This window comes from Zonotrichia leucophrys, chromosome 14 (assembly GCF_028769735.1).
Source record: "Zonotrichia leucophrys gambelii isolate GWCS_2022_RI chromosome 14, RI_Zleu_2.0, whole genome shotgun sequence".
Taxonomy (NCBI): Eukaryota; Metazoa; Chordata; class Aves; order Passeriformes; family Passerellidae; genus Zonotrichia; species Zonotrichia leucophrys.
Window position 1 is genome coordinate 5,538,045 of NC_088184.1, and position 24,058 is coordinate 5,562,102.

At 44.8% G+C, this 24,058-nt stretch overlaps 1 long non-coding RNA gene across 9 annotated transcripts in view; it reads left to right on the forward strand.

Moving 5' to 3' along the window:
* The first annotated feature begins 1,851 nt into the window (after positions 1 to 1,851).
* LOC135454318 (uncharacterized) overlaps positions 1,852 to 24,058 on the forward strand; it is a 46,749-nt gene continuing 24,542 nt past the window's right edge. For 4 of the 9 annotated variants that reach the window (XR_010442066.1, XR_010442068.1, XR_010442067.1 and 1 more), the window contains exons 1-10: positions 1,856 to 1,913; positions 7,066 to 7,212; positions 10,642 to 10,747; positions 10,838 to 11,034; positions 12,629 to 12,834; positions 13,793 to 13,875; positions 16,976 to 17,028; positions 21,390 to 21,497; positions 22,333 to 22,461; positions 23,220 to 23,271. This is a non-coding gene — a long non-coding RNA (uncharacterized LOC135454318). Of the gene's footprint in view, positions 1,914 to 2,949; positions 3,139 to 7,065; positions 7,213 to 10,641; positions 10,748 to 10,837; positions 11,035 to 12,628; positions 12,835 to 13,792; positions 13,876 to 16,975; positions 17,029 to 21,389; positions 21,498 to 22,332; positions 22,462 to 23,219; positions 23,272 to 24,058 lie in introns of those variants that run through there. The other 5 variants (XR_010442065.1, XR_010442071.1, XR_010442069.1 and 2 more) reach the window with 5 other exon arrangements.

Below are 24,058 nucleotides of genomic sequence, written 5' to 3' on the forward strand. Positions count from 1 at the left end.
CTCTGGAGCTTTGTCATGTTTTTTCCTCCTCCTTTTAATTGGATAATATGCAGAGTCCCCCCCAGCTAATCCATGCACAGGTTTGGGTGGAAGTGCTTGTGGTGGGTTGGAAAGCACAACAGAGGTGTGACTGCAGAAGGTGCTTCATTTGTGTATAATTGGACATAAAGGCTTGATGAGCCCTCCTGTGCTCCTCTTGTGCATGAAACCTGACCCCAGTGCACTCTTCAGTGAGCAGAAGTGAGTATTTCTGCCTTCAGGCTGGCATCAGAACCTGCAGTTCTGCAGATGTGAGGGGCCAGTGGGGAGGGGGGTGTCCTGCTCCTGCCTCCTGGTGACTTTGCTGAGGCTCTGTGGGTGTTGGGTGAACCATGAGGACCTGGGGGGAGGCTGTGAGGCTGCTGGGCAGCTCTGCTGAGGCAGCTGGGGGCACTGTCCTGGGTATGACCTATCATTTTTAAAATTCATTGAATCCTGCAATGGTCTCAGTGGAAAGGTACAGTAACACAGCCCCAAACCATCCTCAGGTTGTTCACGTGTCAACATGAGGAATAAACCCCAAAGATCTCAGTGTCCTGTGCTGCAAATGGCCCTGACAGGCAGTTTGAGCAGTGGGCTCCTCAGGTACGCTCCATGGAGCATCCTGGAATTTTTCCCACTGCCATCAACCTCATTTTTGATGCTGTTAGGGGATGTCTCACAGGGGATGGGTCAGAGATGGGCAGCTGGGCAGGGCCATTAACACAGCTGGGAGGGGTTTGTCACCTGCAGGACCCCCATACCCTTCTCACTTGTGTGTCCAGGCTAGGACGTGCTGCTTGCACATTCAAACTCCACCTGCATCTTCTGCTTTGGGCTCCTGACTTCAGACTGGCATTTTATCCACATGTCACTCATGCTTCTCACTGAGTGGAGTGGAGCTGATCACAGCCCAGGATTCTGCTTTAAAATGTTTGCTGCATTAGCTGCTTCTGCAGTATGTCCATTTTGGCCAGGCCAGGAGTCACCTGCTATCACGTTTTATTCCTCTCAGAGGTAATTGCAGACTGGAGCTGAATTATCCCTGCCACCTCTTGGGAAAGCTGCATAGCCTGAGCCACAAAAGCCTCTTACTCTGAGGCAACTTCCAGAGCTAATATGACTTCAGAGTCTTGTCTGAATCCTTCATATATTTCCAGGCCTGTCCTTGCAATATGGTCACCAGAGCTGCTCACAGCATTCAGCAGTGGTATCTTGGATACTGGATGCTGAAATAACACCCTTTCCCTGTGCTTGCTGGTTAATCTCCTCTTTATGGAGCCCTGGATTGCTTTTCCCCTCAGTAACAGCATCACATGAGGAGCTCACGTACGGCTGGTTCTGTACAAACCTCCTCATTTCCTTTCCCTAATTGCTGTTATCTGTGTGATTAGCATGACCCTGTATCAGTCCTTAGACAGGCACTGTGCCATGTGCAGCTATTGAGAGCACTTTGCTCAAATGAACGGATATTGCCTGGCTTCCCAGATCTGTTCCCATCATTAATGCTGCTCCTGGCAGCCAGTCCTGCATCAGCAGTGGCTCTGTGAGCTCCCCACATCACTGAGTAAGGGCCTGAACAGGCTTGGATCAAAAACAGAAACCATTTGGCTATGTGGCTCTTTATCATGTAGTACCTATTTGTGGGGAGATAGAATATGAGAAAATAAAGATCGTGTAGAAAGTAATCTCACCCCTAAGGAGTTGCAGCTGGGCCAATTATCAAAGATCAGGAACAGGCCTGACTTTAACAGGCCACAGCTGTAAGCAATGAGAAGAAGAGCGCTATAAAAGAGTGGGGTGGCTGGGTAAGAAGGGAACTGGAGTCAGTGGCTGCTTTGAGAAGACAGAAGGGTCAGTGCTCAGAAGAGCTGCCCATGAGAAACACCAAGAAGGTATGGAACTGTTGTGATAAGGAGACAACAGTATGGAACCCCTGCAATAGGATGACAACACCTATTGGTTAACTAATTTTAAAATCATTTGAGTGCCTTTTTTATTTTATAAAATACATTTAGACTGAAAGGCTGCTGCACTGGCTGCTTTAAGCTTAGCTCTGTCAAATACTGATGCAACCCAAACACCTGGTTTACTTGACATTTTATTTTCTATGGTTGATGACATGCAGATTAGTTGATCTTTCCCCAATACCCCATTTATTTACAGGTATTGGTTTATAGTGAGTTTGATCCAGTGTCCTTAGGTAGATCTTGCTGTGTTTTTTGTATGTATTAATAGTTGGCATGAACTGCTCAGGGGTCTCCTTGGCACCTTGTCTCCATATGCTTGCTGGGAAGTCATACAAATCTGCTTGTTTAGGAGTTTGTTTAGTGAGAGCCTGTCATAAGAGAAGGGGTTCTGGCCAGAGGTGCAGATCCTAGCAGTGCTGTGAAACATACTGAGAGTTAAAATACAGGAACCTTGGTGGCAACTAGCAGCTTTAGCTGCCCCAACTCGGTGGGTGCTTCTGGATGGGTTAATTTGGCTGTGCCTGTCCCAGCTGGCTGTGTCCCAGCCTGTCTGCCAGGCAGGAGGGCAGTGCTGGCAGACCCTGCTCAGGGCTGGGGCTGTTCAGAGCTGCAGAGCTCCAGCTCAGCCTTTCACTGGGCCAGCCCTGGTACTGCTCCTTAGGCTCTCACATGGGCACGATGGAGATGCTGATTGAAAGCTCTGCTGCAAATCACCAGATGTTGATAATTGTCCACAACTGTCCTGGAATGGATCCAGATCTGAAATGAGGTTACTTTGTGTGTGGTTTGTTCTGTGTTCTTTAAGCACCTCCAGAGAATTATTGCTTCCACAAATAGGAGGGGCAGAGTGTCCTGTTTTTTGGTTTCTGTATCAATACTAACAAGCTTCTCTCTGCAGCTCCCTCAGTGAGAGCACCAGCAATATTGACTTTCCCTGTCCCTTGGCTGTTGCAGAGTGCTGCAAGGCTCACTTGGAGCTGAGGGAAGGGGCCTTTCCTTCCTGAAGCACCACATTTGAGAAGCCTGTGCCTAAAAATAAAGAGCCCCCTGGTCCATGGGTGTAAACCCACCCCCAGCCCAGCCTGCAGCCGTGCCCAAGCCAGCAGCACTGGTACCTTGGAGCCACAGTGCCAACCCTGGCTGCTCACAGGTAGGAATTGCTCATCCTCTGGACAGGGTCCAGGGCCAGGCGATATCTGGCTGTGTTTCTGCAGCACGTGCTGCTGCTGTCATTTCTGTAGCTGGTTGCTTGAAAAGAGAGGGCACATCATAGCTTGTGGGGCTCTGCAGAGCAGCAGCCTGGTTTTTCAGGAGAAATTTACCTCAATCTGTCCCTATTAGGGATCTTCTGCATGAAGATTGTTCAGTATTGCCTTCAAATCAGGCAGTACCTGCCAGGGCTATCCCCTGGGATTTCTTACTGCCAAATTCCCCAACAGAAGAGACATATTCACATCAGCAGAAAAACAAAACAGGAAGATTTAAACCTGAAAATACAGGTGGGGAGGGAAAGGTGGATTTTTGAGCCCTGTGGCTGTCGTGGAGCACTCTGCTGACGTGCCAGTCCCCTGTGATGCACAGCATATGTCAAGGTAGCTCTGTTTAAAGGGATAACATTAAGGTATCTGAAAGGCTGCCTCCTTTTTGTTCTTATTTCATCCTGTATTACAGGATTTTATTCAGGTTTTTCAGTGGCCTCCTGGGTAATGCTTTATTACAGTGACAGTGTGGAGTTCTAGTTTGTGATAATGGGATCTATATAAATAATACTGATTCTGCTGCCTCCTGTAATGCTTCCTGCCTGGGAACACTCAAAAGCTTTTGAGAATGTTAATTTCCTGTAATTTGGGATAGAGAAGCACCTCCGGGTGCTGCAGAGGGCATGGCAGCAGTGTGTGTTGTGCTGGTCAGCTGCCTGTAACAGCCATTCCTTTGAATCAAGGGCTTCAGACAACTGAGGGTCTTTTTGCAGCCAGAATGAGTAATTAAAATAATTGCTTTTTTAGGTGTTGGTGTTTTTTTCCTTTTGTCATTTTAAGGCTTTCAAACAGAGGGCAAATAGTATGAGACAGCTCCAAGCACTGAAGATACTGTAAGGGGAGCATTGAAGAAGAGACAGATGAAGGTTGGGAGAAAGGGATTGTTGCAGCATTTCACAGATTTTTGACTTGATGTGCAAAGAGATGAAGGATGCTGTGACCCAAGAGACAGCAGTGCTGTGTGGAGGACAGGCTCTTTGGCTCAGAGCAGCACCCTTGGTCCCACAATACAACTTTCCTTATGGTGCTGCCCTGTGCTGGGTGAATCAATAGGCAGATACCAAGGCTAAGGCCCCCAGGGATGCAGGCTCACTTTGGGCATTTGTGTTGCTCTAAACAACCTGTGCTTGGTCAGGAGGGGGAGGGTGACCTGAGTCTCTGGGACTCTGTCCTGCTTTTCCCTGGGGAGCTGTTGCTGGTGGGAAGGGAGGTGCTGTGCTGGGTGTGGAGCAGAGCCCAAAAGGTACATGTGGCACTGGCAGGACAATGGCAGTGATGGTGGACAGGGTGAAGGCTCAATGGATTTCCTAGAACCATGCTCTGTAAGGGCCTGGTTGACAGGATTTGCACTGGATTGACATAAGTTTTCAAAGAAATGAGGGCTGGGTTGTGCAGCAGCACTGCCACTTTCCTTGGCTGACCTGCTGTGCTCCCTCCTTTCAGGGTAACATTAAAATGACTATGGTACAGCAGAGAGAGCAGCACAATTGGCTGCAGACAATGCATGTGCTGTGTTGGGCAGTATTGATTGCTCCCTGCCCAGATGTGTGTCTAAACCAGTCCATTAAGCAGAGCCCCTTGGGTGGATGCCAGTCCTTTCACACTCAGTGGCTCTTACTCTGTCCTGCACCGTGCACAATGTGCAGGCACTGCACAGCCTGGCACGTGGGGCACACAGGGCAGAGAGCCACAGACAGGTGACTGCCCATCACAGCCCCCCAGCCTTTGTGTGTGAATATTCTTTGCTCTGGTGTCCCAAGTCCCTCCTTGTGCTGGTGTGGTCAAGCTCCCAGTGATGAGTGGCACTGGTACCATGTGTGTGTCAGGGTTATGTGAGGCTGCAGTTAAAGCACAATAGAGTACTAGTCTTTTTTTCAGGGAGATGAATTAAGGGCAAGCCCACCATGGCTTGGTAGATGCAGAAGGGAGTCCTGGGGGTTGGCACAGTGAGCAGAAGTGATGCAGATGCTGTTGGGCACACCTGTGTCCCAGCACACTGAACAGCCACCTTGGCTGCTGGAGGTGGTGAAACATCCACAGCTGTGCAGTGCTGGACGGGCTCTGCTGCTGGTCACACTGGGGCTGTGCCCTGTGGGTGCTGTGCTGACCTCTCTGCCGCCACCCACCCACCCAGGGGCGCTTTGGTCCCCTGCCATGCCCCTGCTGAGCTGTGGCATTGATGGCAGCACAGCTCACAGAGACTCACTGGTGGGGATTTTATCACCTTTTAACACTGAAAGGCTTCTGAGCCTCTGCATTCAGAGAATCACAGCAGTGCTTTTCCAGCAGGGCAGAGGGTTGCAAGAGAAGGAAGCTCCATGTGCTGCTTCTTTCCACCCTTCATCTCCAGTCTGTGCCCAGCAAACCCACTCCACAGCACGTGCCAAAGCTGTTTGGTGCATGTATTCCTACATCTTATTCTGTATATATGTACACATGTATGAATGGGAATTATTCCTCTGGTAAATCTAAGTCAATAATTCTTTTCCTTCTGCAAGCATTTAGCCTCCTAGCAGATCCTGTAATAAATTAATCTTCTTTATCACTCCTTTAATTGGTTCCTCAAAACCAGTGAGCAGTGAAACCTATTGATTGATGTATAATGTTAGATTAATGTATAATGTAAATTAGTAGAAAGCAATTACAAGAGCTGCTGTGTGGTTTGGTGCTGCTGCTGGATCTGTGCTACAAGGAACTCATTCAGGGTCAGTGTGTTAGCCTGTCCCTTGCATGTAGGAGCAGCAAAGTGCAAAGGTTTGGAGAGCAAGGACTTCTGTGGAGTTAAAGCTTGAATGGAGAAGAAGAGGGGCTGTCTGTTATTTTACACACCCCACACTGTCTGTTCTAAAGAGAGAAGAGCAATATGCCATGACGTGACAGACTGCTAGAATCAACAACTGAATTTTTAAATAATGCAGAATGATGAAGAGCCTTGATGCTTGACTCCTGGGGAGCTGTGGGTGGCAGCAGTGGCTGTTGGGAGGGGGATTTGGGTTCACTCACCTGAGCTTTGACATTCATTCCATGGGATGGGACAGCATTCCCTGTGGGCTCACTTTGCAGGAAGCAGAGACCAAGGTAACATCTGGGTTGTTTTTCAGCTCACCTCAGCTCTTTCTCCCTCTGCAGTTTGAAGGGTGCTCTGTGTGGGCTGTGGGCATTTAACACTTTAAATTAATGCTTTGTATTTAGGTGGGATGCAAACATGCTTAGGTACACAATCAGTTCTTCAGTGCCCTGCTGTGACCTGCTGATGCGAAGGCTTAGTTATAAACTGTGCTTATTGTGGCTACAAATAACGTTTTGGGCCTTCCCAAAATTCTATTGTTTTAGTGCAGCAGTTGGCAATGGCTGAAACTCCTCTACCTGCTTTTTCTCAGGACAGTGGGGGAAGGAGAGAAGCAGAAAAGGAAGCACAATAAAATGTCCCAGTGGTATTTTTCTATTACATACTTGCCAAAGCCTGTAGTGCTGTGTTAAGACAAAGGGCTGAGCCCTCAGTGTTGTCCAAGGGAAAAAGCACAGAAAACTCTATTAAAGCCTCTGTATTGCATTGACCTTTGGTTTGCTCCCATCTTTCCCTGGTTTCTGTGATGTGACACACATCAGCTGTGGGGAAGGGTGGGCACTGCAGGTCCTGTTCTTGATTTCAGCTCAGAGGGCTGAGGCACACAGGTGACACATGGAGTGAAACCATCAGGGCAAATGGAAATCTCATTTCTGTCCTGGGATTCTCCACAGTGTTGGCTCTGTCCTGCCCTTGGACTGCTCCTTTGAGAGTCCAGTGCACCCCTAACCTCTGTCTGCTGGCTCCTCAGCCCTCCACTGAAGGTGCCATTTGCTCATGCTGCACATCAGGGAGCCTGGAGCTGGTCACAGCTGATGGAAGAGGAAGAAAAATGGTTTTTTGACCTGAAACTTCTGTGAATTCAGGACAAGGAAGAAGCTCAAAAGGAGTTAGGAAGGTGTGTTAATCCTCATTGCTGCCTGGTGAGACACTGAATTTCTGCTGCACTGTGGTGACAGGAGCTGTGCTTCTGCTCCTGGGGAGCTCTATCAAACACCCCTCAGAGTAAGGCAGAAAGGAAAGGTAAGTTGAAAATGCCCATTCCTTTGCCTAGCAGGAGTTTTTTCTCAGTCTGTGGTCCTGGCTCACCTTGTTTCCCTGCAGAAGGAACCCTCATGCTCCAGAGTCACTCCTGTAGAAAGGCATCTCTTCCCCTTTCTACCCAGTGGTTCTCACAACAAAATAAGGCCTATTTTTGAAAAGTTTAGAATGTGGAGAGCACCAAAGATCAATTCAAACAATAAATAAACTGTAGTCTGGTGGGAAATTGCAGAGACTAGAGATGGACTATCATCTGAGCTGTGTAGCAATGGGCAGTGATGAGCTGTTTGCAGCAAGTGGAATTGTTAGGTAGGAAAATTGTTCAGTCTGTGAGTGTGGTCAGGCATTGCTATGGGGACCCAGGGAGACCTCAGTCCTTGGAGACACTCAGAGCTTCACTGGCACACCCTGAGCAGCCTGACCTGATTCTGAGGTTGGCTCCAGAGTGAGCAGGGGCTGGAGTGGGGATTCCTGCCAACCTCAGCTGTTCACTGCTTCTGGGACTTACAGGGGCAAACTCTGTTACAGCTAAGCTATCACTTTGTAGGTCTGTTTTTATCATAAGAGTATTACCCTGCTTCATGAACTGTGGTGTCTCTGAGCATTCATTATTCACAAAAAGTTTGTCTTCCAATTACACAAGATCATAAGAAAAGTGTCTGGTTTGTCAGAACTGCAGAGCTAAAATAAGCTGCAGCAAGCAGCTCCTTGGCAAGGAGCTGGTGTCTCTAATTAGAAAAGCTCTGGAGAGTTAATCTTCTTGGGTATGAGACCTATTGCTTCCTCCTGCACCATGTGATGGCTGGAGCTGAGCAGCTTTGAAAAAGGCCTGGAGGCTGGGCTTCAGATAATTGCTATGTCCTACTTGGGAACTTATATCTATATATATATATATAAATATATATATATATATATATAGATATAAGTTCCCAAGTAGGATATATTAATATCCTACACACATATATATATATATATGAATTTTGCAAATATGCGGTTTGGTGTGCTCCTGTCAGATGGCTAAAATGCAGTAGGGCTGAAAATTGACTGGGAATTGAAGTTGTAAATTCTTTTAGTTAAAAAAAAAAGCGCTGGAAGCCCTAATCTCTGGCAAGCAGCTGCTGCAGAGTGGAGTAAGTTATTGTACCATCTAGCTGTGTGAGAGCAGTGTCCTCAGCAGGCAGGAAGAAAGAATCCTGGTTGCCTGGAAGTGCCCAAGACTGGGCTGGTTTCTTGCTTGGGGTGGTCATGACTCACCCTCCCAGAGGTGCGGGCAGCAGGAGGGGCAGGGGTTGTGACAATGAGATGAAACAAGCCTTTATTGTGACTGTAACCTCAGCCACACTGCCAAAGAGATAACCTTGATATTTCAGTGCCTATCAAAGGTGTCTTCTGCTCTCATGCTAATGCTCTCCAGAGCAGGGAGGGCAACTAATCAGCATTGCAGCAATCAGTCAGGTTTCCCTTGGCACATGATGAGTGTAATTATTTTGCAGCTCACTCTGTGTTCTTGGTAGCTGTAGTGATGTTTATTCTGGGAAGCTTATGGGGCTGAGGTGGTACAAAGGTTTTAATTTCAGACAGGAACTCACCAAGTTGGGTTCTTGGCCTGGGCTCCAAATTTCCGGAGTTTCTCTGAAGTCCTGGCTGGCCTTATGAGACTTTATCATTCCTTGTTCCTTCTCCTGAGACATCTACCACGTGTGACAGTTTTGATGTGGATACTTATGTACCAGAATTGACTGATGAATCCCATCAGACAAAAATAGCTTGTGAGTATCAGCAATTGAACCAAACTGCTTGGTTTAAAAGCAAAAGCCTTATCTGACTTGGCCAGTATGGTGCATTCTGTCTACCCCCAGCAGAACTTCCAACCCTCCCTGCAGCTCCTGGGCTGGAGGCACAGGAACTCATGGCTGAGGCAGGAGGGACTGGAGCTGCACTGGAGCTGCACTGGCTGTCCTTGGGCTCCAGGACAGCTCAGGGTTTGTGTGCCACATCCAACAGGAGCTGTGGTTCCTCCACTGCCAGAGCTGTGTGGCTCCCTGGGGTTTGAAAACACTCACCTGGTGCAGTGGGCAGCTCTTTCAAATGCTCAACAACCACTGAGCAGGTTAGCACTGCCTCAGACCCCACACTTGCCAAGAAACACTTACTGAGGTATTAGTTAGTAAAACCTGGGCAGGACTCTCTCAGCCTTCAGGCAGCTGGCAGCTCACTCTGCCATAGGTGCTCTCCTCACCAGTGGCACCCAGATAGAGCCAAATTTAATTTATCTTATTCTAATAATTGCAGTTACTTACAGATATCTTTATCATAATGTCATATTCTCATATCTGAATTGCCCCAAATTTACACCTTACTCATGTTAAGCTCTGAAAATAACTGAAGAAGTGGTGCTGTAGGAATTTCGTTTTTACTGCCAATCTCCCGTACAGCACAATACCTTTGAAAGCTGCAAGAAATATTTTTATTATTGGATGCAAACTCCCTGGGAATGTGCAATTGATTATTCAAACGACATGCTGCTGCTGCAGAGATTTGTGTTGCTGTGAGTGACTTTGATTCCCTGATAGCCTGTCTCATGCTCCTGTCCCCTAATGGAGCTGATAGCATTAAGTCATGCAGGTAATCAAGTGGAAGAAATTGTTTCTCTTTATTCAAAGACCTGATGACTTTATCCAACAGGGAGGGTCTCTAACAGAATAAGACAAGGAGAAGCAGATGAGATAAGAAAGCCACAGGACTCACTATGCAGTGGAGTAGGAGTGTTTTTAAAGGCTTCAAATTTGGAACAGAAAAACATTCTGAATGATCTATGAAAAATCAGCCTTCTGGCTGGCACTTTATTATTGCATTTTTCTGTATTAAGGAGTCAAAGATCAAGAATAAATTCAGACTAGGTAGTGATACACAGAATTGTTAATTGAGGTGTACTGAGGTATGTGAGGACAGTGTGGAGCATGGCAGCTCCTCCTTGGAGTCAGCTGGCAAAGACTGGTGCATGGTCCCAAATTATCTGTGTGTGATGGGTTTTCTGCACAGTATTTCTATCACTGATAATGAGGAATTAAAACATAATTCACTAATGCATGAAAAGAAAGGTCTTCATAGGGCTGGGTACTCCCAGGCAATGATTATCCTGATGAAATTAACTTTAATACAGGAGGCTCAGGAGGGAGCATAATTCTCCCTCCTTTTCATGCTAACCCATTATAACAATGATCTGTGCAAAACCAATTTGACTATTAGATCATTCCTACTAAAATAACTCCAAACCATTTACAAGTATCCTATTAGGACTTGCTGCAAGTGGATGCTGAAGCACTTCCAGAGCTGCTGAGTTCAATTTGTACCCTCCCTGTTACCTTTGCCAGGTGGAGCTGCTGTCTCTGGTAGGTGGAATTCCTGCACTTTTGGGGAATGGCAGCAGGCAGAAGGGATCAGTGCATTTCTGGGCAGTGGCAGTGTGCTCTTGTTCCCAGCTTTAGGGAGCAATACATGGATGCTGTGTGAAACTGCCCTCTGAGAGAGGCCCCATGCTGAGCTCTGCTGTGCTCTCATGAATTTATAACAGCTCTGCTACACTGACATTGTTCCAAGGCTTTGCTGGTGAGGATGCAGTCAAAATCTCTCCTGTGGGGAGCAGAAGTGCTGCAGAGGAGTTTGCCCCCTTCACCAGGTCAGTTTGAAGTTTGGCTCTCCTGCTAAAGTGCGTTGCTTTTATTGTCAGAGTTGCAGGCAAATAAGAAAGGGAAGGAATAAGGTATTTTCACCAGGTGGTAGAATTCTTTGGAGCAGTGAATCCCCCAGGGAGGCAGAGAAACAGAAACCACACTTTTATGCATGCTGCATAAGGGATAAAAATGTACAGGTGTTTTCCATTCCCAGGCTCACCTTTTGCTTTAGGCTTTGGTGAGTGATAGTGATAGTAGTAAAAGTTAATGAAATAGTGACTAATGTTAATAAAGATTATGTGGAATAAGGCTGAACATGCACTAAAATATTGATAAATGAGAGTTTTAAGAGAGATAAAAAAACATTTTTTCTGGCAAATTCTTATGCATCTTCCTCTCCATTTAGACAAGATCTGACTTGCAATCAGCTGGTAAAGGCATTGTACATCAGTCTAGAGTAACCAGCACAACAATTGTGAAAAAGGCATTGTTTTAGAGTTTATCTACTTAATTTTGAGTGATTTTATAACTCCTTTGTGTCAAGGAAAGACAAGGTTTTACTTTTTGAAAAGTCTATGTCCTGCTGGACTAAAGAGTGCAGAAAATGCTTGTTTGCTGGTGAGTCATTAGTGAAATCATCAGATTTGAGCCTTGAACTGCAGGTTGTAGATTCAGGTGCTGAAGAGGAGAACCAAGAGCCATAAACACTTCCCTCAGCACAGTGCCACATTGCTGAGCTTGTGGTCCCCGCTTTGTCACATGTGGGCATGTCTCTGATAACAGAGCTGGTAAAGGTCTATGAGAAACCCCAAAACCTGGAGCAAGGAGGACTTCTCAGTCACAGCCCCATCCTAGTCCTGACTAGGATGCTTTAGAGCATCTCAGCAGGTTGCTGTTTAGCTGTCAGCTGCTCCTAAAGGCAAAAAGAGGTGAGTGTGAATTTGTCACAGCATGTGACACTGACAGAGCTGGAGCTGCTCAGTGCTGTGGTGGCATTCAGGATGTTGTGCCAGCATCCTGGAATTTATTGCCCACATTGTGCCACGTGTGTGAAGGTGAGCTGGCACCACATGAAATGTCATGTAGGCCAGGTAATTCCTTTAGCATATATTTAACCTGATGTGGGATTGGTCACGCTGGGTCTGGGCTGAGAATCACACTGAGCTCACACAGTCCAGTGCATTCAGCAAGAGTTCAGGTATCTGCACCTTAATGTGTCACATCCTCCTCAAAATACTACCAGGGACCTCATCTGCAGTGCTTACAACCTGCATCTCACTCTCTGCTGCACTTAGTTTCTCACAGATTTCTTTTGTTTTGCTCAAGATAAGCCCACACTACGGAGAATTGATTTGGAGCACCATAAAATCAAGTGTTACTTGCATCCATTGATGTTTCAGGCTTGTGTCTCTTGTCTGCTGTAATTACTACAGAAAGGAGGATGTGATAATGGTCAACATCAGAATTAAGGAAGAAAAAAAAAGCAAACATAAAAGGCCATTGCACAGTGCAGCAGGCTTTGAGCAGAAATGTAACAGGTCCTCATGAAAAAATTCCCTGTGAGTTTGTAAATACTGATTTTCATCCTTCTTCTTGCAGTTTCTCACTCCATGTTCACAGTGGCTTTCCATTCCCTGGTGGCAAGTCAAGGCAGAGGAAATCCAGCCAGCCACTGTCCCCAGCATCTCCCCATACCATTCCTGCCAGGCAGACTGGGAATCCCCTTGATGCTGGGATTGCTAAGTTTTCCTGCTGGTTAAGGCCTTTTATACATTTCACTGCCAGTTCTGTTCTAGTGCTGAATGGTAAGAGCCAAGTAACTCTTGAGTTGGTTTGGCTGCTCCACTGCTCCTGCTCCCATTTGTTCCTTTGGAGTGGATGCAACGCTCAAGTTGGGTGCTGTCTGGGCCCTAAATGCTCAGGTGTGAGATGTTCTGTGGGCTCTGCTCACTCCTTCCTGCTGATCAAGGACTTTTCTCTCCTGGTACAAGTCCAGCATCTCATCCACAGGTGCTCTGAGCAGGGATGGGACTGTAGGAGCAGCTGGCTCCTGTGGCTGTGATCCACTTTGTCATCTCCTTTTGCTGGTTCACTCCTGCTGAGGAGGCACCTGGGAGGAGTTTGGGGCTTTCCTAAGGCACACCTGGGTGTTCCAGCTCAACCTCTGGGTAATGGTGGTTGTTTACTCTGCATTATTTGCCATAAACACTGTCACAAGGTAGTGTATCAAACATCTCAGTTAGTAAATAGTCACATTACAGAACTGATACATAAGGAAAGCAGTCACTGCCAACGGCCAGGGAAAAACATAATCCATTCCTAAAAATAGAAGTGTGACAGCTCATGACTTGATTATTGGGTCTTGGTCAGAGAGTATTTCATTGATTTCCAATGTGGTGTATGTTATTTTTAAGTCATAACCTATTTTTGGCCTTGGGAGAATTTTGCAAAGAGAAGGAGATGTTGCATCATATCTGTTCAGTAAATATTTTAGTAGTAACATGAAATAGGTTGTAAGCAACAGGTTAGGAATTTCCTTCATAGAACACAGCCTGCTCATCAGCTTGCTAAGGATTATCCCCTCGGTGGGAATTTTGGGTCAGTGTCAGGAAATTTCCTAACATATTTTTTGCTGTATAGGTAATGGAATATTTTTAGTACTAAAAGAATCTGATTTTTTGAGGATAGATAAATATGTGATTCTGTTTGAAATCACAGATAGATTTACTGGCTATTTGGTGACTGTGTGGGCTTTCCTTGCAGTGCCTCTATGACCTGTCTGTATCCTCGTGTGTGGTTCTTCATTCCCTCTCTCTGCCTGTGCCCACCCCTTCCTGTGCAACCAGGTAAGGAGGTTTCGCACCACATTGCTTCTGCCTGCCAAAGCAGGGACTTTTGTTTGAGTCCTTCCTGGCCAGAGATTGGTCACAAAACAGGTCTGACAATAACATCTCTGAGACTGCTATGTTGTCATTAATTCAAGTTGAACTTGGCCAGCAGGCTCCAAACTTATCAGAGTGGACAGACAGGCAGGCAGCCCAAGGACAGTGACTGCACAGTCTTGGGGAATGAGCTAAAAATAATAGTGTATTTATTTCTGCAAAATGAAATTGGTTTTGATTTGACCAATCTCCTGAGCTAATAAGCATAATGAAAATGAGATTACCCTGGCTGATTTATTATTTCTGGTAGATATTAATTAGTGGGTTTTTCTTTTGAGTAATTAAAGAATTTTTCCTGCTCTAAGTGAGTGCACTAGGTCTCGTTAATCTGAAGTCTTGAAAATATATCCTTTACCTGGAGAGCCTAGAAACCCACTAGTTTATTATAACTGTTCATTTGCAATGTAAGACTATGAAGCTACTCATATAAAAATTGTTTTTACTGTTTCCATGTTTCTGTGAGTGTGTAAGTCCTATTTACACCGTACTTGTTTATTGGCATCTTTGTTCTGCCTTCTGTTTCTCTCCTGGACAGATCCAGAGTTCCTCTGCAGAATCAGTCATGGCTAAATTTAACCACACAGATATAAAATAAATACTGGATAGTTTTCTTTTCCCCACAGACTTCAGTTTCCCTGAGAGAGACCTTAGAACAGAGGCATGTTGCAGCAATTTTAGGTGGTAGCCCAGCTTTTATTTCTGAGGGCATGTTGTGGAGGCAGCTTTCTGCCATGGTCAGACAGCAGCAGGATGATGGCCTTTAAAAATAGGACCTCTTGCCATTTTGTGTTCTTGTCAGAATGTCACAAATGCCATAAGGTCAGGCTTGTTTTTCTCCCATTTTTCTCTTCTGGTTATTGCCCTCATCCAAGGAATGGGTTGATTTTCTTGGGGTGGGGTTTCATCCTTGCAGGGGCAGGGCAAGGAGGCCCAAAGCTGTGCAGAGGTTCCCCAGGGCAGCAGGGCTGTGCTGGCACAGAGCTGGGCTCTGCAGAGTGCTGCCCACTTCCTAACACTCCTGTTAGGAGGTTTTGACCTTTCCAAGATGGAAACATCAGGTGTCCCCAGCTGCACGAGGGGAGGCAGGGCTTCTCACCCTTCCCTCCCCAGAGCATGAACAACCCACGCTCAGGCTGTCAAGGTCCCTGCAGCCCGTCTGCCCTCAGGGCTCCTGGCCATGGGTGTCAGCACAGCCACAAAGGGAAGTGTTGTATTCAACAGCTCCTAAAGATTGTTGTGAGAAAAAACAAAGCCAAACAAATCAAATCATCTCCCCATGAAACTCAGCCATGCTGAGAAGCTATGTGAGCACAGAGCAGGGAGAAAGAGAAGGGCAGTGTTTGGTCAAACCAGTTGGCTGAATGGTTCAAGTGTCCCCTGCCAGCCTGCTCAGCTGGCCAAAACCTGGTCCTGAGCTCTGCAGAGTGCATGGCACAGGGCTCTGGCTGCCTTTGGGAATGCTGCAGTGCCACCAAGCCAGCCCTACACGCTCTGGCAAAAGCCAAGGCTGTGCTTGGCACCAGGAATGATCCTTTGTGCCCAAGTGGCTCCTCCAGGGATGAGCTGTGCTCATTGCCACTGATTTCCAGGTCACAGTGGGCTGTGCCCTCAGCTGGCTCATGCCTTGGGCTGGCTGCATCCCCTTGTGTGCATTTATCAGGAATGGTGGGCAGGATGGTGTGGTGATGTTCATAGGGGTCCCAGGATAAGAGAAGAGAATCTGACTCTAAGTTTCAGAAGGCTAATTTATTATTTCATGATATATATTATATTAAAACTGTGCTAAATAATAGAAGAAAGGATTTCATCAGAAGACTAGCAAAGAAAGCAGAAAATGGAATTATAACAAAAGCTTGTTTCTCAGTCTGAGACAGCTGGATCGTGATTGGCCATTAATTAAAAACTACATGAGACTAATCACAGGTGCACCTGTTGCATTCCACAGCAGCAGATAACCATTGTTTACATTTTGTTCTTGAAGCCTCTCAGCTCAAGAGAAAAAATCCTAAAGAAAGGATTTTTCATAAAACATGTCTGTGACAGGGTGGGTGATGGGAACAGCACCTTCCTCAAGCAGGTCACTGAGGGCAGGTGGGATGGCCCTGTCCCCTCTCCACATCTAAGTTTATTCAGCTGCACAATTGGAATAGTAGGAAGCTTAATGTCTGGGCTAAACTGCTACCTGAGTCAAAGGTGGTCTCCTTATTGCTTGTAGTAAATAACAAACATGTTCCCAAGGCTCTGTAATTAGCCTTTTTTGTAAAGGGGAAATAAATTTCCAGTTTCCTTGCAGAACTTCTGCATCCTGTCTGGAGAGAGCAAACATTTATCATCCTTCAGTAAATCCTGTGGGGAATCTTTGGAGCTAACAGGGTCTAGCTGGGAGCAAGCTCCTGCAGAAACCATCCCCATGACAATTTACCTTTGAACTTCAGACCTAATTCCTCAATAAAGAGCAATCTCTGCTGTAGGAAAGGGAAGGACAGTTTAGGAATATTCTCTATTGCTTTTGGAAAGCAGAACCCAAAAAAGGCAACTTCTAGGAGAGGATTAAAAATTTGAATCCTGAATTCAATAACTGGTAGGGAAATCTGTTTTAGAGCAATCAAACCCACTCAGACCCATCCCATGCCTCCAATTGCCAGCACCAGGATGTGCCAATGGTAATCTGCACTCCTGGGGAATGGGATAGAGAATCCAGGAAATGAGGAAATGGAAGGATTTTGACCTTTTCAGAAGAAGATTCTGCAGAAAAACATATTCTCAAGTATGTTTATATTTCCAGAGAAATAAACATTCTCCAAAGGTACTCTAACAAGCAGATTCATAGCAGAGTAGATCAAATGGGTTTTTATTTGCTCTACATGCAGTTGGGCAGCCAAGATTGATCACTTTACCTAGGGAAAATGGAAAAATCAATGTAAAAGAAGGAACAGGTTAAGTTTTAACAGTAAAAAAATGAAGCTTTTCTCACGTGTCCATAACTTGCTGCTGTTTTTCACAGAGGGTTGGCAGGACTGTCCTTTCTGTCAGCATCATAGCAGCTGGTAAGTGCAGGTGAGCACGAGGGTACTCACTGCTGGTCTGGTCTGCAGGGCTGCTGGGGAGGTGTTTGTGTGCTGCTCTTACTGGGGGATGAGCTAAGGAGTGTCAACCTCACTCAGTGCCACAGGGAAACTCTTTGGAAGTTTGGGATTTGGAAAATTCCCACTTTGTTTTAAATGACTGGAAATTTGATTGCATTTCCGTATTTTTCTTTCCTGAATTGATGCTATGGTTTTTTTCAGAATTGGAATATAAAAAATGTCAAGTGTGGTGTAAGAACTCTTTTTGTAACAGAATAACAGAATGAACTGGGTTGGAAGAGACCTTTGTGATCATCAAATCCAACCTATGACCTAATACCACCTCATCAACTAAACCCTGGCCCTGAGTGCAATGTCCAGGCTTTTTTAAACTGTTTGGAAAGAAACTTTTGCTTTAAAGCCTTTGACCTATTCTAAGTGACACACTAAAATTATGTAACTGACTGAAAACAATCCAAATTTAGAAATAAAAGCTGTTTTTCTGGGTTTAAACCCACTTATTGCACTGCTATGGGGCATTTTCAAGGTTGTCTTTTCAGTCACAGGTGACAGAATACTTTTCCTAGTGCTGAGACATGGAAGCAATGCATGATACTGTCCTGGGAGCTGTTGCAGTGTGGGTTTGTTTATATTTACAAATTAATTAGACTTGTTCCTGGCACTTGTTTGGATTTAGCTTAAGAATAATCCATATTGTCCAAATAGCTTCCTAATAATAAGGACCCACTGTCAGAGCTAAATCCCAATATTACACTGCAAAGTAGCTGGAGAATTAGCTATTGCCTTGAATAAAAATCACATTTTCCCAAACCAAGCTGTAATCAGTGAGAATTGTTGGTTTTCAAGACTTTTAAAACTGAGTCAATAAAACATGCTGAATCTTACCTCATCTACATTTTGACTACCAAAAAGCATTGATGTCTCTCAAACAGAATTATTGGTTTTTTTAAAACACAGTGAAATGAAAATATACCTCTGCAAATTTAGCATTTTGGGAAAAATGGTTTCTTGAATAAGAATATTGTAAAACCCATCAGAGAGAAAAGTGCTGCTAGGAGGAGGATGTTGCATAAGGTGTCTGAGATAAAGGTTTTACTATTTTTTTGTGTTCTCATAAAATTTTACTGAAATGGAAGATTTTCTCTTTAAATGTTCATTGTTATGCACATGCTTTGCAGAGATAATAGCTACCTTTGCCTAATCCTCACGGGCTGATTTGAATACAGAATTGGTATCATTCTCCAATTGCTTTGAACCTGGGGGAAAAGTATCAGCATTTATTTCAAAAGACTTGGTGAGTTTTAAGTTCCCCCAGACATCAGAGAGATTTTTGCCCATGACTGAAATCAATTGCAATATTTATCTGTGGGCTTCAATTTTTAAATATCCTTCAGTATCAGGACCCAGAACCTGATTTACTTTTCAAAGCAATTTAAATTTTTCCAACTCAATTTAATTTTTTTTTTTTGAAAATACAAGATTTTTTTCTCTTTAGTACAATCCATAAATGCACTTAGTATGTGTGAACACCTTTTGTAGTGAATGGGAAGGGAGTTCTATGCAAGTTTATTTTTTAAGGCTGGTACCACATTCTGTGGAGGAGAACTTGCTCTGCTGGGCTCAGGGGCTGTTCAGCCCAACCAGCCAGCGCTGTGAGGATGCACCATGAGGCTGCTTTGTTATATTATGAGTGTCAGGGCTCCAGTTCTTGTATTGAACAAGTGTTTTGATTATCTAAAATGGAGTCACAACAAGATCCAGTTATTCAGCAAAACTGATCATCCTGCAGACCATCCTGATGTTGTCCTGCTCTCTTTGTGCAGATCACAGTCTCACACTTTCAGTTTTTTCTTAACTAGAAGTTATGTTGAAAGAAATCCAGTCACTTCAGACCTCTCCAGAGCCAGCCTGGATGCTGAGGATTCCTGCAGGGAATGGCTGATGCAGAGCCCTGTCCTGACACTGGGAGTCAAGGAGATGAAGCCAATGTAAGACAGAAAGTTTAATTGTTTTGTGAGTCCCTGAAGGCAATATAAACATCAGCCTACAGGTTGCAGGCTTGTCATTCACTTTACAGAAAGCAGCAGCTCTCTTCAGGCTGATGTAAACAAAACAAGATCCTGAGGAGGCATTTCCAGCATTGTGCAAAGGTTTGGGCAGGAGCTGGATGTGGCCAAAGAGCAGGTCTGCACACTGGGTGGCTCTGGGTGCTACTGCCTGTGCTGCTCCTTTCCTGAGGTGCTCAGACCCCTGCTCAGAAAAATGAATGTTTAATTAAATAATCCAGTCAGGGAAAAATTGATGTCTGTATTTAGATTTATGGATATGTTTAAAAGACATTCCTGTTATTAATGGGACTGAAATTTTAAACGCACTTTTAAATACTTTCTGAAGAAGTGCAACCTTACTGTTTGAAAGCTTTCATGTGAGCTCAAGGCCACATTATTTCAGTGCTGCAGGGACAGTCACATTTGTGCTTGGAATTCCATTCTTCATCTTCTGGCATTGTTGCATGATCCTCAGCTGAAAATTGTGTTCATGGATGATGAGCACTTCATTTTAACCTTGATGAAATCTCACTGATTACACAATAGCTTGTAATTTACTAATTAAAAATAGATGGTGGGCTCCCTCATATTTTGATTAACCTAGTATCTTTCACAGTAAGAACTGAATTAAATCAGAAATATCAAAACAACTTTAAATATAATGATCTGGAGGGGTACTGGGAGCATCCCTTGAAGTGCTTTCACTTATGAGACAGCTAATTTGCATGAGTAACCACTTGGCAGCTGAAAAAAACACACCATGGAAAACATTCCACTATGGAAATGATCTTAAATCCTCCAGTCATGCGTGAGAAGCTCCATCAGCTGTCTTTTGGCTTTAACTGGATGTGTTTTCAGTGAGAGAAGATGTGAAGGACAGGGGTCTCTGACCTCCTGTGAACCTGTGAGGGAAGTGACAGACAGCAAGATGTAAACCTAAGGACTACAGCCAAGATACAGCTTGATTACAGATGCACTGAGTGATTTGGAAAGATGAACTTTGCATGACCCTGGGAGGAGGAATGCTGCTGAATGCTCAGGATTTCAAGTGAAGCCACTGAAGCATTCAGTAGTTCAAGGAAAATGTTGTGTCTTTAGGGCTAAAATGGAAATTTACATCCCTTTTCTGAAGTCTGAGCATGCAGGTGAATGAGCTGCTCCTCCCTTCTGGAGGCAGCTGGGTGTGTAACAAAGTGCTCTGAGACTGAGGTGTTATTGCTGCCTGTGCCAGTGGGAATTGTGTTTGGGAACAGGTAAAACTCAGGGTTTGCTTTGCTGGAACACCTTGTGAGGCTGTACCTGTGCTCAGGTGAGTGTTTGGGCAGCTGCCACACCTGTTTGTGTCTCAGGCACGAGCAGCTCAAGTAAAGAACAACAGTGGGAACACTTTGCCATCTGCATGTCCTGGTCTTCTTTCCATCCCCCATCCACCTTCTCTGGAGAAATGTGGATGCACATTTTGGGGATGCTGCAAGTAAAGAACCTTCTCTTATCATTGTTTTACCTTAAAGAGCAGAATAAAGCAAGGAAGCTGTTTACAGATATTCATTGCTCTCAAATTTGGAATTCTTGTGTATTTCTATAGAAAAAGTGATGATATTCCTGTAGAATAAGTGATGATATTTATTGCTTTGCCTTTGCAGAAATCTGGAATTTTATATCACCCCAGCACAGTTAATCTCTATGGTTCTCACTAAAATGCATTAATGATGCTGTTGTTTATTACGTTAAAAGAGGCTTTACAAAAAAAGACATCAAGTCAATTTTGCTGCAGCATTTCTCTTTATAACTGAGCCTTGGTTCTCAACCTGCAAATGCACCAATATAATTTTACTCAACTTTCTAAATGTCTGAAATTCAACTGGAATTTTAAGAATCTGAAATAGAATATTTTTTAACATCTAGACTGTAGCAAAACCTTTTTTTTCTCCAAGAATGTAGCTACTAAGTCTTCATCTACCCAGAAGTGTTGTTAAGGACTGAACTAACCAATCTTATGTATCATATTTAGCTCTGGAACCTGAAGAAAATGTCTTTTACACACTCTGGGAAGTTCATGTTTTGTTTCCCCCCCAAATGGGTCACGTACATTCATCATATCCTTGCTATGAACTCAAGCTGTGTTTTTTCCAGAGAACTCTCACCTTGACTACTTCATGTTAATTGAACAATTTAGGCCTTTGCTTATTTTAATAGTTCAGACCTATGATATTCATCTCTTCTATGCAGTAAGGCAGAAATGGAGTTTGCAGTCTCTGTGGCCACTGGGCAATTTTCTTTGCAGAACATCCCTGTGTGGAAAAGCAGCTGAAGGCTGTTCCCTGCAATGGAACCCTTCACTCTCAGCTCCTCCAGCTCTCATTCCACGCAGGTGTAATTGCATGGGACTGAGGTAATGGTATTGGCTTGTTCCAAGGTGCTGGGAAAATGCAGCCTTCCAGTCAAAAGGAGAAGCTCTTGCAGGACACCTTCAGCTGCCATCGGCAGGGCACAGAATGACAGCTTGTGGTGTTAGATGGCAGAAGATGTGCTCTGAGGGGGTTTGGGAGGTGAAGTATCTCCTAGTCCCTTGTGCACAGTTTTGTCTCCTTGGTGAGCCAGGCTGGGTGTTTGCCTGCTTGCTGAGCGGATGGATCTGTGTGTGCATGGGCATGGCTGAAACTGGCTCAGGGAGATGGGCCCCAGACAGGGGAGGTACCTGGTGGGGTGAGACAGAACTAAGCTGGACTCAGCAGCCTCTGTGACACGTGCAGGGAAGGCAGGGGCAAGGAGAAGGAGCTGCTCTGTTGTGGTGTTGGGTCACTCTGCAGGGAGCTGCTGGAGGGTGGGTGCACTGAGAGCACAGCAGGGAGTGCTCAGAACCTGCTCAGGGCTCTCCTTGCTGTCCTGGATTCACTTGACTCCAGTTTGCACAAGCTTTGGATGTTTCAGCTGAGTTGCTCTTAATTCTTTCCTAATCTTCAGACAGTTAAAAAAGATTTCCCATGTGGCTGGGGTAAATGCTGGGATGTAGCAGCAATAGTTTATAATCCTTTCAAGAACATCGCCACTGCTCTTTAAAGCATCTGTAGGTTATGTCAAGAGTGTTTCCTTGGAATCAGAGACACCCCCTGTGCAGTGCTTAAGCAGATTACACACTCTGTGCAACCATGCTGCTGTTGCAGCTTTTCTGTTTTTAGTTAAGAAGGTCCCTGAGGATCTAAACATGGGTTTTCCTCATTTACCAGCTGCAGGAAAGAACTTGAAGTGGTTATTTCTTGGCTTGTGTATGATCAAAGAGTCTTTTGCAGAGGTGTGATCCCACATCATGAATTCAGAGTTTCATCAAAGATGCTGCTCTACTGGCCTACATACAGGTAATTGCTTCATGTAGCTGTTTATACTCCAAACACCTCAGAGATAATGCAATAATAAAAATATCCAAAGCACATAACCAAAACTGGTTATTGCTCTTCCCTTGGTGCAGTACAAGCTTTGGGGATGTATGTGGATATGTTTGAGTTGGCTCAGTGAGTCCTGCAGGTGAGCTCTAGAGTTTGTGTCTGTGTTTGTGGTTAATGCTGATAGTTTTATTAAGTCCCAGTGATGTGCTTGCTAATTATTTGAGTTTTGTGTAAGTGCTCCTTATGAGTAGATAAAAGCTCTTATAGGTTACATCTTGGAAAATGACCTGATTTTCATACTAAAATTCTAAAGGTCATTGGAATCCTCATAGAAAGAAAAAGGAAGAAAGAGCAGTCACCTTCAAAGTCACTGCTGGGGCTGTACTGGGAGCTGGAGGTGAAATACAATGGAAAGTCCTTTAAAGCACCAGCACTTTGCCCTATCTGTGAAAGGAAGGATCTTGTTTGAACAAGAGTTTCATTCTTAGATGTTGGTTGCTCCTATGCATTGAACTGCTTGTTTCATGTTCAATAGAGCGTGTTCCTGTGCTCTGTTGACCTGCAGAGTTTTGCTTGTTTCTGGTCAGGCTGCAACTATTTTGTCTTCATGGAGAGCACGATGCCATGAACCTGCAGTTTCTGGTGTCAGGATGGAAATCCACAGGAGGCCTTTTAGATCACTCAGGTACCTTCAAAAAATGTCCTTGAAATCTAATTTCTTTCTCTCTTAGGAGCTTTAGAAGTCACCTGCAGTGACCTAGAAGAAGATATGCTTTAAAATATGTAAGTGTGAACCTGTTCCACGAGCCACTGTTACAATGTGTAAGTCAGTAAGAAAATATTACAGTGCATTTGGGAGAGATGAACGTACTTCCAATCATTTTGCTTAATGACTGTGCCCTTTTCTGTCTAATGCTCCCTGGATTTTTGTGAAATACCAGAGGTTTGCCATAGACACCTTTCCTAGGCAGCAAACAAAAAAGTATTGATGGGAACAAATTTCCAGACAGAACATTGACCTCAGAGCAAAGTCTCTGCAAACACGAGGGAGGACATGGACTGCTGCTCTGAATTGTCAGATCAGAGAGGGGACATGCAGGGATGGTGTTCTCTCAGAAGACATTAGAAAACAAGAGGCAGAGCTATGCTAGAGGATCAAGAACAATTTCCACAGCTATATCAGGGCCTGATAGGGAGCTGTGAGTCTCAGGGGAGTCCAGCCAATCTGTTGTAAATGGACAGCAGCCAGAAGATGATAGGCAGCACAGGAACCAGACCTTGTCCCTGTGGATGTTAATGACAAATCAATCCAAATCTCTTGAGCTTCAGGACATTTTTTCTTATGTCTAGTTTCAAGTGAAAAAGACAGTTCTTATGCGAAAAGCATATGTGATAGAATTTTAATTGATAAGTAAGTCCTGATAGGAAACATTCTTTGCAGCTATTTCTTTTGTTAATCAGGTGTACTGCCCAGCCAAGCCTGCAGTCCTACATCTTAGGGCTCTGCTATCTCAGCACACTGTGTGAGACACAGCCATTCCCAAGGGATCTCTCACCTGAAAAACAAACC